Below are 12222 nucleotides of genomic sequence, written 5' to 3'. Positions count from 1 at the left end.
GAGACACAGCGAGTGAGAGAGTTTTAGATATGAGAAATAAAGAGAAATAACAGGTAGTTTTTAAATAAATATATATTTATTTTTAATATATCTTTTAAATTTTTAACACATGGCATATTTTACGTTTTTGGCAGAGGATGATTTTTATTTAAAAGATAGAAGGAAAGGAAAGTGTTGAGAGCGAGAAAGAGAGAAGAGATTGATTGATTGATTGATTGATCTTTAATTAGCTTTCTCAGCTATTTTCAATACTTACATATACAATCCTACGCTACATCATTTGACAAACTCTTTCAACATTCGTTTAAACATTTCTAAACGATCACAATGTTTAATTTCGGGTGATAATGCGTTATACATTAATACACCCTCATAAAACGGACACGAGAGAGCGTGAGAGATACAGAAAGAGATTAAATATGGTAAAGTATGTGAGAGTAATATTGAACAACAATGAACATATAGAGCAAGAGATTACGTTTGGCAAGTAATTAGAAAGAGACAGCGAGTGAGAAAGAGATTCGAGTTTTAAAGACAAGAAATAAGAAATAAGAATAAATAAAAAACATTCCGAGAATAAAATTATTTGGATATAAACTGAATATAAATACAGAAGAAGAATAAGTGCAACGTTCAATATAAAAAAAACTAAATGGCGCGCGCAATGTAGTGTTCTAGTTTTATAAAATTGTATTTAAGTACATTATGAAACCCCTTAAACAACAAACTGGCTTTGTGTGTGCGCGCGCGCGCGTGTGTGTGTGTGTGTGTGACGCGCGCGCGCATCTGTGGAAAATAACTCGAGTAAGCCTTTTCGCGCAACAGAACACGATTCTTTATGTACTAGGCGTCGCGCCGTTGCAATGTCGCTTGATCGCATGATATTTTGGAACACAAAATCAATCTTTGTAAAAATAGTTTTTATTTTTCAAATGTATATCGAAAGTGAAAAGGACTAAATGCGTAAACATTAAATATAATATATATGATGCTATATTTTAGAAAAAGTATAAAATTTTATTTGGTTGTTAAGAGGATGCTAAACTGCCCATCAAACTTGATTGAGGTCGATAATGCAGAGTCATTATTTATCCTTGTTTATGAAAAAATTTGCTTTAAAATACAAGCTTATATAGCTTATACTTACAAATAAATGCGGGTGTCCCGCAGTTTGGAATAGAAGGAATAAGATTATATTTGTCAAATTACGATTACAAGCCGTAAAAAAACATATTTATGTGATCAAAAATTTTATTCATTTAAGCGTTTTTATTATATAAATATCTTTTTTTTACGGCTTGTAATCGTAATTTAACGATTATAATCTTATTCCTCAATCCATTCCGAACCCGGGAACACCATTTATTTGTACGTATAAGCTACATAACTTGTATTTTGAAGCAAATATTTTTATGAACAAATAAACTTTAAAAAATTTTTTGCATTTTTGGTCTTTATCTAATCGTCCCTGGGTTTATTTGTGTACGTACTTTAAAAGTGTAAAAGGATTATCAATTCTGTAAATTCAATTCAAAATTAAATGATTGAACAGAATGTCGGTAAAACACACGGCTTTAGCATTCTCTTAAAACATATGCATAATGACACATATCCGTGTGGGTCGTGAAATAGGAAAGAAGCTGATGCATCGGGTTTCACAAAACAAGAAGTAGTGTATAAATGTGACGAACTAAGTTAGAATGATGAATAGCTATGAGATTTGTTTAAGGGATTTGCATTCGGAATGAATATTTAATCCCGCAATCATGCTGTCCATCCTTATCGTGTATCACACGTTTATATTATTATTTCTATCGTCAAAGCAATTTAATAACACATAATGCAAGTAAAAATATTGCTAAAGCATTATACATTTTTGTCCCACGATTATTGATTAAATAATACTTCCTGCAACATTATCATACCGTTTATGAGCAAATAAAATCAAGAAAAAATAAAATAAAAGAACGTAAATACTGTTTTACGCATAATAATTAGTTCTATAAATAATAATAAAATAGAAAAAAGGTAATATATTTCCCACTTATATTTTGTAATAATTTTGACAATCTTTTAGCTAAAAACATATTTATTACTTTGACATAATTTTCTCATTAAATTGTTACATAAAAATTATGTCAAATTATAAAATTTACATTTATTTTATGTTAAAATATAACATAATATTTATGTTGCTATTTAACATATGCTTAATATGTTAAATTAACAAGAAAATTTCTGTGGATCGTTTGGGACGGGCGACATCTGTTAAATTTAACACAATTTTTTTACTGTGTATTTAAATGTTTTAAAAACTTATGTAAAAAAAATCAATTTAGGTAAAATTAGAAGCGTCAAATCTCATAAAAAGATCTAATTTGTGCATTTAAATATTAAAAAATGCTTATTTTTCAATATTTAATTTTTTCTATTTGTCCCTGTTAATGTTAAGAGTTAGTTTTTATGTGCCCAAATAATTATACTTTTGCATTTATTATAAAAAGTTTATTACAATTTTTTTAAGGCAAATAACTTTTATCCAATTTGTGCTCAACCTCCGACAATTAAATTATAATAAATTTTTTCTTAAATAAAATACAGATATTTGTACTAGAAACTTGAAAATATCTTCACAAATATTCCGATTTATAAATTTAAAATTTTTATGAATTATTTTAAGCACATGAAAAAGTGATTGGACACAATTACTCAGATTTGTATAAAGTACCATTTTTACATTATATACAGGGTGTCCTAAAACATGTGGGTCAACGCTCGTAAAAAAGTAGAAGGGATCGAGATGAACAAAAAAGTCTTCTATCATTTTGCGATATTTGCAAAACATATTGAGTCATTAAATGTTAAACTCATACTAATAAGAGCGCGCAGAGAGGCAGCCTAAGGGCCGCCTAAGTTGTAGCACAGCTTAGTTAGGTCTAACTAATTAAGACAAACAACTAATTAAGACTTAATTGTCTTAATTAAAAACTAATTAAGACAAACAAAAATTAACTTCCTTCGTCGCAAGAGAGTAAAGTCTTGGGCTGCTGAAGTTCGGCAAACGATACGATTTTTCATGCTAGATTGCATACGAGACATCTTATTACGTCGATTGGCTCGAATGATTATATTACCAATCGTAAGACGCCTCGTATGCGTGGTAGCATGAAAAATCGCATCGTGTGCCAAAACTTTAGGCTTAGATAGGCCGGCTATCGGCGGTGCCAGTAATACCACTAACTGGCGAACGAGCGCCGGGATGTGATGTAGGACCGCCACATAATACTTTTGCAGAATGCATTCAGACGCGGCAGTTATATATAATTACCGTTTATTCATTTTAATTGAGTAAGAATTCACTCTGAGAAACATAAAACGCTCACTCCAATCAAGCACTCCAATCGATTAAAAAATTCACTCTAAGGTTTAAGTGAAACATATTTACTTTTATAAAAAGTGAGATGTCACTCCATGTGGACTGACAGTATTTTCACAATCGCTTGGAGTAAAAATTCACTCTTTTGGAGTGACATTTCACTCCAAAAAATTTAGAGAGTACATAATAGTTATACAAAGCAGAAACTTACCTCTGATTTCAGAAGAGACACAATTTAAATAAAGTGTGATTACACGCCATACAAAATAGATATTGACTAGTTAACTGGCATAAATACATCGTATCGACTTCCTGAACGATATTATATTAGTGTTATCTGTAAAATTCAATGTGTAACTGTTTGGAAATAAGGGGGGAAGGTAAGTCAAATTGGGTACATGTTCATATTAGTATAGATACCTTATTATTATTAAAGTGAAATAATATACTATTGATGAATTTAAAAAAAAAATAGAGAAATTAACCGGCGATCTTTTAGAGGGAAATGCCAAAGTCTCCAGCCGAAAGCCATAGACTATGATTATAAAGGTTAATCATTAATAATCAATATTTTAAACTTAAAAATTACATGCGTCAACGTGTTTATTCAATCAATTCTAAATTCAAAATGATAAAATATTTATTACTTAGAATGTTATTTATAAAAATATTTATAAAAATAATGACACTATGTGAGTCGAAACAAAGAGGAAAACGAGACTAATGTAGTCTCATGAAAATAAATTATAAATATTGGTTTTGTTTAAAAAAAAAGTTTTGTGTTATAAAATTACATATTTATTCAAAATAAAGGAAAAAAATTGCAGAATATATCTGTTATTTATATTAGTATTAGTGCCATTGCACAACGACGAAATACTAAACAAATAATTTTATATATAATCATCAGAATTCGGCAAAGATATTACGAATGGTCACACCCAAGGATTATACTATCACTTTTTTCTCTATAATATACCTAATGTTTCAAAAATTTCATATCAAATTAAAAATAATATAAAAATTGTATCTTTTTTCGACTTATACTTTTAATTGCAGTAATAACTTAATTTCTAATAAAGCTTCAGAATTTATTTTGATTGGTCTAGTCTGTAATTTCTTTTTCAACGAAAGGAAAGAATGAGCGAGCCGCCAATGTAGAAGCTATATTACGCGGTCGCCGATTCGCAAAATTACGCGAACTACCGTTATATAAACCGTCGTCGGAGTCGACGCGTTGCAGAACAATACGAATAAATATAACTGTCCCCAGTAAATGGGCACGTGTGAAATGGTGAATACAGTCGCGCTGGTATCAATGCACCTTGATCACATACCGTTTCTCCTTGAGTTTTCCGCGAGAGATCAAAAGATGTAAATTGGAGAATTGTCCATGGGGGAAATTAATCTCCCTTCTCGGCGCCTTACAAATCGATTGATTAATCTTTCGATTAAGATAATCAGATGTTCCGCAGCGCAATGACCATATTTCATATGATTTCACTTGCGTGTCGTAATACGATGAGAAAAACTACTAAAAGTTAATTAGACATATCTGTGATGATAAGCAAAGTATTGAAAGAAAAAGTATCGAAAGACACAAGATTCATAGTTTAAAATATAATAGGTTTCTGAAAAACTTGAATATAAAATATCAATATAACTTTTGCTTCTTAAAAAGAGGTAAAAAGATTTGAAATAGTAAAAATTCGATAAACTTTGACTCATTAATATAAACACAAAAATGATTTAAAAATAAATCTTTTTATGGACTATTTATACTATATATTAATAATGAAAATTACTTTTAAAGTTAGAAAATATTATCATATAAAGCTGTTGCAATCTGACTCTTCGCGCGATGTAATAAATTATGGTTTTACAGAGATTACAAGACATCTAGTTAACATATTTAACTAATTCACATGAATATTTCGAAAGCTTTCCATTGCAGAATAAAATGAAACAAATTTTGTATAAGGAAAAAATTTTATAATAAAAATACTATAGTAAACACAGTGCGGATCAAGGAAGGATTATAAAAATTTTACTGTTTTTTATCAAATTATCATGATATATATATCCGTACACACTTAACACACACACACACACACACGCGCGCGCGCGCCAAATTACTTGTGTGTGTGGGGGGGGGGGGTGAGTGCATGCGCGCGCGCGCACACTATTTATGGAAAAACTATTCGAAATTTCTTTTTATAGCTACTGCCACTATAGTTTATAGTTACTGCCACTAATTTTTGATACAAAATTTTCTCTATGTGTATACGTGTGTAAAAATAAAATAATGACAAAACATAAAGTGCTTTTATTAATATAAAACGTAAATAAATAACAATTTAAATAATTAACAATTCAATTTAAAAAAAACATCTCGTTCGTTTTTAAGTTATCCATACAAAGAATCAGATTTACATCGCATAATCAGACTGTAGCAGTTTTAAAATAAACTTTCGTATTTAAATCATTCCTACATGTGTCTACATTAACGAGTCAAAGCTTAGCGATTTTTCGTCCATTTCAATTCTTTTTATCTTTCGCATATAATGTTTAATCTTTATCTAAATACAAATTTTTTTTAGATAACTAATTTCTCTTAACCATTAAACATTTTTCTACACGCGAATGGTCTTATTAGATTTGTCGAAAATATTTCATCTCTTCTGACTGTAGTGTAAAAATAGCTAAATCAACTTTCATATCGCCTTAAAATGCAGGAAACCACAGTAAAATATTTGAACGCAACCAAGTCAAAATTCGTATTAGTGATTCGCCGTTTGCTTGCTCATCAAATGCTTACTGCGAAATGTCATAACCGAGACAATCGTTCGATAAAAACATCATTAAGGCCGGTATTCATAGTCAAATCTTATTTCAAGATCGTCTCAAGCAATGTCTTAAGATGCTAATACGGCTCTGTGATTGGTTGATGGCATCTTAAGACAGTACTTAAGATGATCTTAAATATAAGATCCGACTATGAATACCGGCCTTAAATCCAGTAGCACACACACGTACGCACGCGCGCACCTCCCACCCTCTCTTTCTCTCTCTCGAATGTAGTTTAGCTGATAAATTTAATATGTATTGTATACAAGATATTCAGAATGTAGTAGAATCTATAGAAAATACAAATAAAAATGTAAACAGAAGTATTTATGTTATTGAAGGTAAGGGATATTTTGAAGACTTTAAATTAATTAACACAAAGGACTTAGAAATAATTATTATGTAACTATCGGGAAAAAAGGTACAGAAGAGGGAATAACTATCGATATATTAAAAGGGATATTTCCAGTCATTAAAGAAGAATTTGTTATTAATCAATCCCTAAAAAAAGGTTGTCGCATATAGAACTGGAAAACATCGACAATAATACCGATACCAAAGATTGAAAGCTAGAAAGCTTTTACCGATATATGAGTTTTAAAATTAGTAATCAAAAAGCAGATCAAGGATTACTTTGAATCTAATGAGTATATAACAAAGCATCAATCAGGTTTCAGGAAACATTCGTGTGAAACGGCAATTCAAACTGTTGTCAATGACTGGAAAATATCAATTAATGAGAGGAAAGTAATAGGAGTAATATTTATGGATCTCAAAAGAACATTTGAAACAATAGATAGAAATAGATTAACAGAAAAATTATATCAGTACGATATTAGAGAAAATGTATTAGAATGAATAAAAACATATCTTAGAAATAGATTGCAACAAGTTCGTATTGGCAATCATTGTTCAAAATTAATAAGGACTGAACTCGGTGTGCCACAGGGATCTGTGTTGGGACTCTTGTCATTTATTATATATATTAATAATATAATAAAAATTTAGCCCAGAAGGCTATAGTATAAAAGTGTTCGCGGATGATACCCTAATATATGTAGCGGGAGAAGATAGTGCAGAAATAGAAGGGAAAATGACTTATATATTTAATATAGTAGAAGAGTGGATGGTGTGAGGCTGAATATGCTAAAAATGAGTGCGAGTAAAGCAAAATTTATGATTTTCAGAAGTATAAAAAAGGAATTAAAGGGAAATATTGTGTTGAAATGTTTAAATGAAACGAAAATAAAGCGTGTAAAGGTAATTATACTTAGGTATAATTATTGATAATAAGCTTTGATTTAAGGACCATTGTGACTATATGTTAAAGAAAAACGGGTTTTTTAAATAGGATAGGAAACTTATATATCGGCATATACAAGATGTATTATATACAATACATACATAGAAAAAAAAAATAATATAGCTAATAACATATGTAATTGCGCGGACTGCCAACTACATAAAATACTCAATACAACAATATTTACTGTTAATGCAAGTACAATGTTGATACTGCAATTGCATATATTATTGTATTAAATATATCTGTAGTTGGCAGTTTGCAACTACATATTTTATTGGATATATTACTTTTTTTTTAGTGTATAAGTCGATAATAGCACTCCACTTTGAGTATTGTACAACATTATTAATAAATATGGAAAAAACACAATTGAATAAATTGCAAGTAGCACAGAATCGGGCTATACCAGTAATACTACAATGTAATAGGTATATTAAAATAGAACATATGTTTTATAAGCGTTGGAATTTATATCCATAAAACAGAGATTACATTACAATGTATGCATATTTATATTTAAGATATATATTTAAGATATATAACCTGACGTCAAATAATTTAAGGGATAGACTAAAAGTAATTAAGAGTGAAGATGGGAGAAAAACTAGGCAAGATGGGACTATTATAATAAAATGTTGTAGAGAACTAGGAGAGTCTCTCTCTCCCCCCCCCCCCTCTCTCTCTCTCTCTCTCTAAATATATATATGGGGCGTTCTCTGTGAACCGGACACACTCCCCTCTGTCCAAAATATACTTCAGTTTAATAAAATCAACAAGTGCGCAAATTAGAAACGTCTATTTTTTAATGCCGTCTGGCACTTTTTGAAAAAAAAAAAATGTGTAACACAATAATCGTGCTTACCAACAGTTTATTAATTCTAATTACTCTTCCATTGCAATTGCGAGCAACGGCCGCATCACACAGAAGTGAATAAATTCCTGCAATCGATAAAATCCACGTGAATCACGATCTACGGGACATAAAAAGATACTAATCGCTAATTAACGGATTCAAAACAGTCGTTAGATCGAACAGTCGATTTCCGATAATTCTTCCGTGAGAAATTATACCACTTGTAATACCTGTTGAACAATAAGGTATTTTTATCAAATCACATTAGCAGTTTGTTAATAATAAGTGACACGAATAATATTGATAATAAACATATCGTTTTAGGACGTAAAATGTCTCGCTAAGCTAATATTTCGATAGAAATTAATATACCTCAGTACAAAATATTCACATTTTCTAAAAATTGTATAATACTAAAGCAATTGTTTGAAATTTAACCCTTAAAGGGCACCCTGGGTCAAAATGACCCGAGCAAAAGTTTGTAGTGATTTCTCGACAGGATAATCTTTGAAATTGGGAATTGGAACTAGCGCTATTTCTTATTTATTTAAATGTTTCACTTTATAACCAAGCATCGACCGTTTGGCCTAAGGCCCCAAGTGTGCTACTAGCAGCCGTTGGAAGACGCTCAATATCGTCCGAGTCAATTTGATCCAGTGTGCCCTTATCGCAATTAATACTATCTTAAAGTGCAATTGATACTATCTTAAAATGGTTTCAAGATTATCTAGTTAAATTTTAAGGTAAAAATATTAAAAAATATACAAGTTATGCAATTTTAAGTAAAAAAAAAAAAATTTTTTTTTAATTTTCCATATTTCAATTTTTTCTATAATAAAAAATTGTTTTTGATATTTACAATGATTGAATTTTGTTTTTAAATAATTGAAGTATATATCAAATTTTTTTGTACATAAAAAATAAGATTATAACCTTCTGAGAAGCAATTAAAGTTGCTCGGGTCAATTTGACCCAGTGTGCTCTTTATGTCTCATGCAGATAGTGTACCCTTTAAGAGTTAATAAAAAAAAACCTAACCTATTGTCTCTATCTTTTATTATGAAAATGTAATAATTTTCAACAAAAAGGAATATTTATAAGCATTACCGTTTCCATTAACATTTCAATTCTCTCAATCTTTATACGTTTTCATTATTTTTGACAAATCATTGACTAAACGGTAAATGTTGAGATTTAAATATAATTACCGTTAACGAGTCCGATCAATATATTGCGTTACTTGACGAATAGCCATTGCGAATGACGCAAACCTAATTGAAAGCTTGATTACTTCCTCGGCTAATCGCGCCTGATTAGGATAACGAAGGCATCTGCCTTCGCAACACAAGTATGCAATGTAGCTGAATGAGCTGTGAGAATTACGTAGCCAATCACTACAATTACGCTCGAGAGACACGTAAATAGATTCAACTAGTTATGATAATAACGCTTAAGCAATCGATAGGCTTAATAAGGAAAACTCGCCGTCTAGATCCGTCGCCGGATTTGAAAACTTTAATGAATCATGAACGCTCGTCAATCATGGTAGCGGATGAACTCCAATTATGCCACTGTTTATCGAGCTTGATAAACTCTGTTTATCGAGCTTGAGTGTCTTAATTCTCAATTCTAGAGAAACCTATCTATCTCGTCTTCTCTGAGAAATTCGCTCAGTGCTGACTCGAAATTTTAACAAGTAAATAATAGTTAAGAATTAACCAAACTAGCTATTAAAAGTCACATCGCTCGTCTTTTAATCGTCTTCCATTACACTGGTATAGAAAAAGCTGTAAATAAGAGTAAAATTACTATTATCAGAATCTAAATTAATATCTGCGGTCACGCGTTGGCATAAATTTATAATATTTTTCACAATAATCTACGTTTTTGGCTTATTGCGACACTTACAATTAATTTCATATGCGTTTCGTAAGTAAAAGTATATAGATACACAGTTGGAAAACTTTGTATTAAATTTAACATAGATTGCAAACAGTCAAACTTTCTGTATTTTTTAATTTTTTAATGTAAACACTGTTCTAATCCTAATAGCGTAAAAAATAGATTTCAAAAATCAAACCGAACATATTTGTTTGTAGCCGTTTTTTTAAGAAGCTTTTTTAATATAAAAGTTTTAACAAAGATCAATTTTAATGTAAATACAAAGTTTTTTATTGTATACAATTTTTGCAATATTAAAAGTTTTGCAAGGTATCCTGCATAAACACAATCTTTCCGTTAATTGAAATAACAAAGTTTGCGTAAAGATCGTATAATCGAAAATGTCTTATCTGGAAAGAAACGTAGCGTAATTTAAAAAGCATTATAATGAAAACACGATAATTTAAAAACGATAATTAAAAACAATAATTTTTTATAATTACTAATTTGCGATATTACATATATATATATGCTATGTATAATTAATATGTATAATTATGTATAATTAAGTGTGAACGTCCACAAAGAATGGTAATCCGAACAGCTTACATACTATCGATCTATCACCAAAGACCGGACTGTAATGTATGTATAAGAGAAGTCAATGCTCTGAATGCCAAGTAAAACAAAAGTGATATAGATAGTGTAAACATCTCATTCTTAAACAAATGTTTAAAAAGCTTACACTTAACCTTCTATAAGTAATCTGGGTCTTTTATGGCACAGGCCTATTTTATAGTACGTGTATTTTTTAATAGAGAGTGCGACTAATTTTGTGACTTTAACGTAAAATAAAAAAATTTTTTAAATACTATGGTTCCAGCAGCAAAGTAGCGTCCGTGTACGGCAGTCAGCTGTGGCTCAGTAGCAAAAGAAGGTTTGGCTTGGGTCCTTAGAGGCCGGTATTCATAGTCGGGTCTTATATTTAAGATCATCTTAAGTACTGTTTTAAGATGCTATCAACCAATCACAGAGCCGTATTAGCATCTTAAGACATTGCTTGAGACGATCTTGAAATAAGATTTGACTATGAATACCGGCCAGAGACTCAGATTGCCCACGGTGTCAATATTTTGGTGAATAATGACTTTTCAATTTCAGACATTTTTCAACTTTTTTGTATAGTAAAAGTCTTTTTTGCTCATTAGGTTATAAATTTTTATCATTTTTTGTCACGATTGTGCATATGCAAAAAACGAAGTTTGATGCTATATTCTTGTTTTGCAAAAATACAAATATTTTAAGTTACATTACAATAGTACAAGTAGTTTTTATTATAAAAAATTACAAATTATTGAATTGTGCACAATCGTACTCGACTACCTATAAAATTCGGGCATTTTTGACAGTTAAAATAATTATATTTTTAAAATTTACGAAGGTTAAACTATTTTTTTTTAGTCTATCCTAGTACTATACACTTGCAAAATATTTTTCGTTAATATTCATTTATAGCTAAGATATTAATTTTTTTACTATTTTTGTATTTTTTTCAAATTCTTATTTGTTTAACTCACTATAAAAAAAATTATAATTTAGTGAAATAAAAAACTAACTGTTAGATAATGTTCTAGAATATTGCAAGAATATATAAGAATTTTTTCAGATTTTTCTGATGACAAAATATATAAATAAAACGGTCTAGCCATAAAAGACTGAGGTTGTCCACGGTGCCATAAAAAAACATTGCCTACGGAAGGTTAAGAATGTATTACACCTATTGTTATAAATATATTAATACTTTAAATAAACTATATGCATATGTAGTTTATTTGAAGTTGTGCTTATAATATATCCATTTCCATTCATCCATCCACTTTGTAAAAAGGAAATGTTACCATTGTATTATTGCCGTTTTTCCGCGATGCTAATTGGCTCTCGTTGCGCTTACTTCGTATT

General features: G+C 29.9%; 1 protein-coding gene across 4 annotated transcripts in view; it reads right to left on the bottom strand.

The window, feature by feature from the left end:
- Window positions 1–12222, bottom strand: part of LOC105833817 (microtubule-associated protein Jupiter) — a 166231-nt gene that overhangs the window by 42814 nt on the left and 111195 nt on the right. The gene's annotated exons all lie outside the window — the stretch shown is intronic.

The sequence above is a fragment of the Monomorium pharaonis genome, chromosome 8, assembly GCF_013373865.1.
Source record: "Monomorium pharaonis isolate MP-MQ-018 chromosome 8, ASM1337386v2, whole genome shotgun sequence".
In the NCBI taxonomy this organism is placed as follows: Eukaryota; Metazoa; Arthropoda; class Insecta; order Hymenoptera; family Formicidae; genus Monomorium; species Monomorium pharaonis.
The sequence above is the reverse complement of the archived record's forward strand: the minus strand, read 5'-3'. Positions and strand labels throughout refer to the sequence as shown.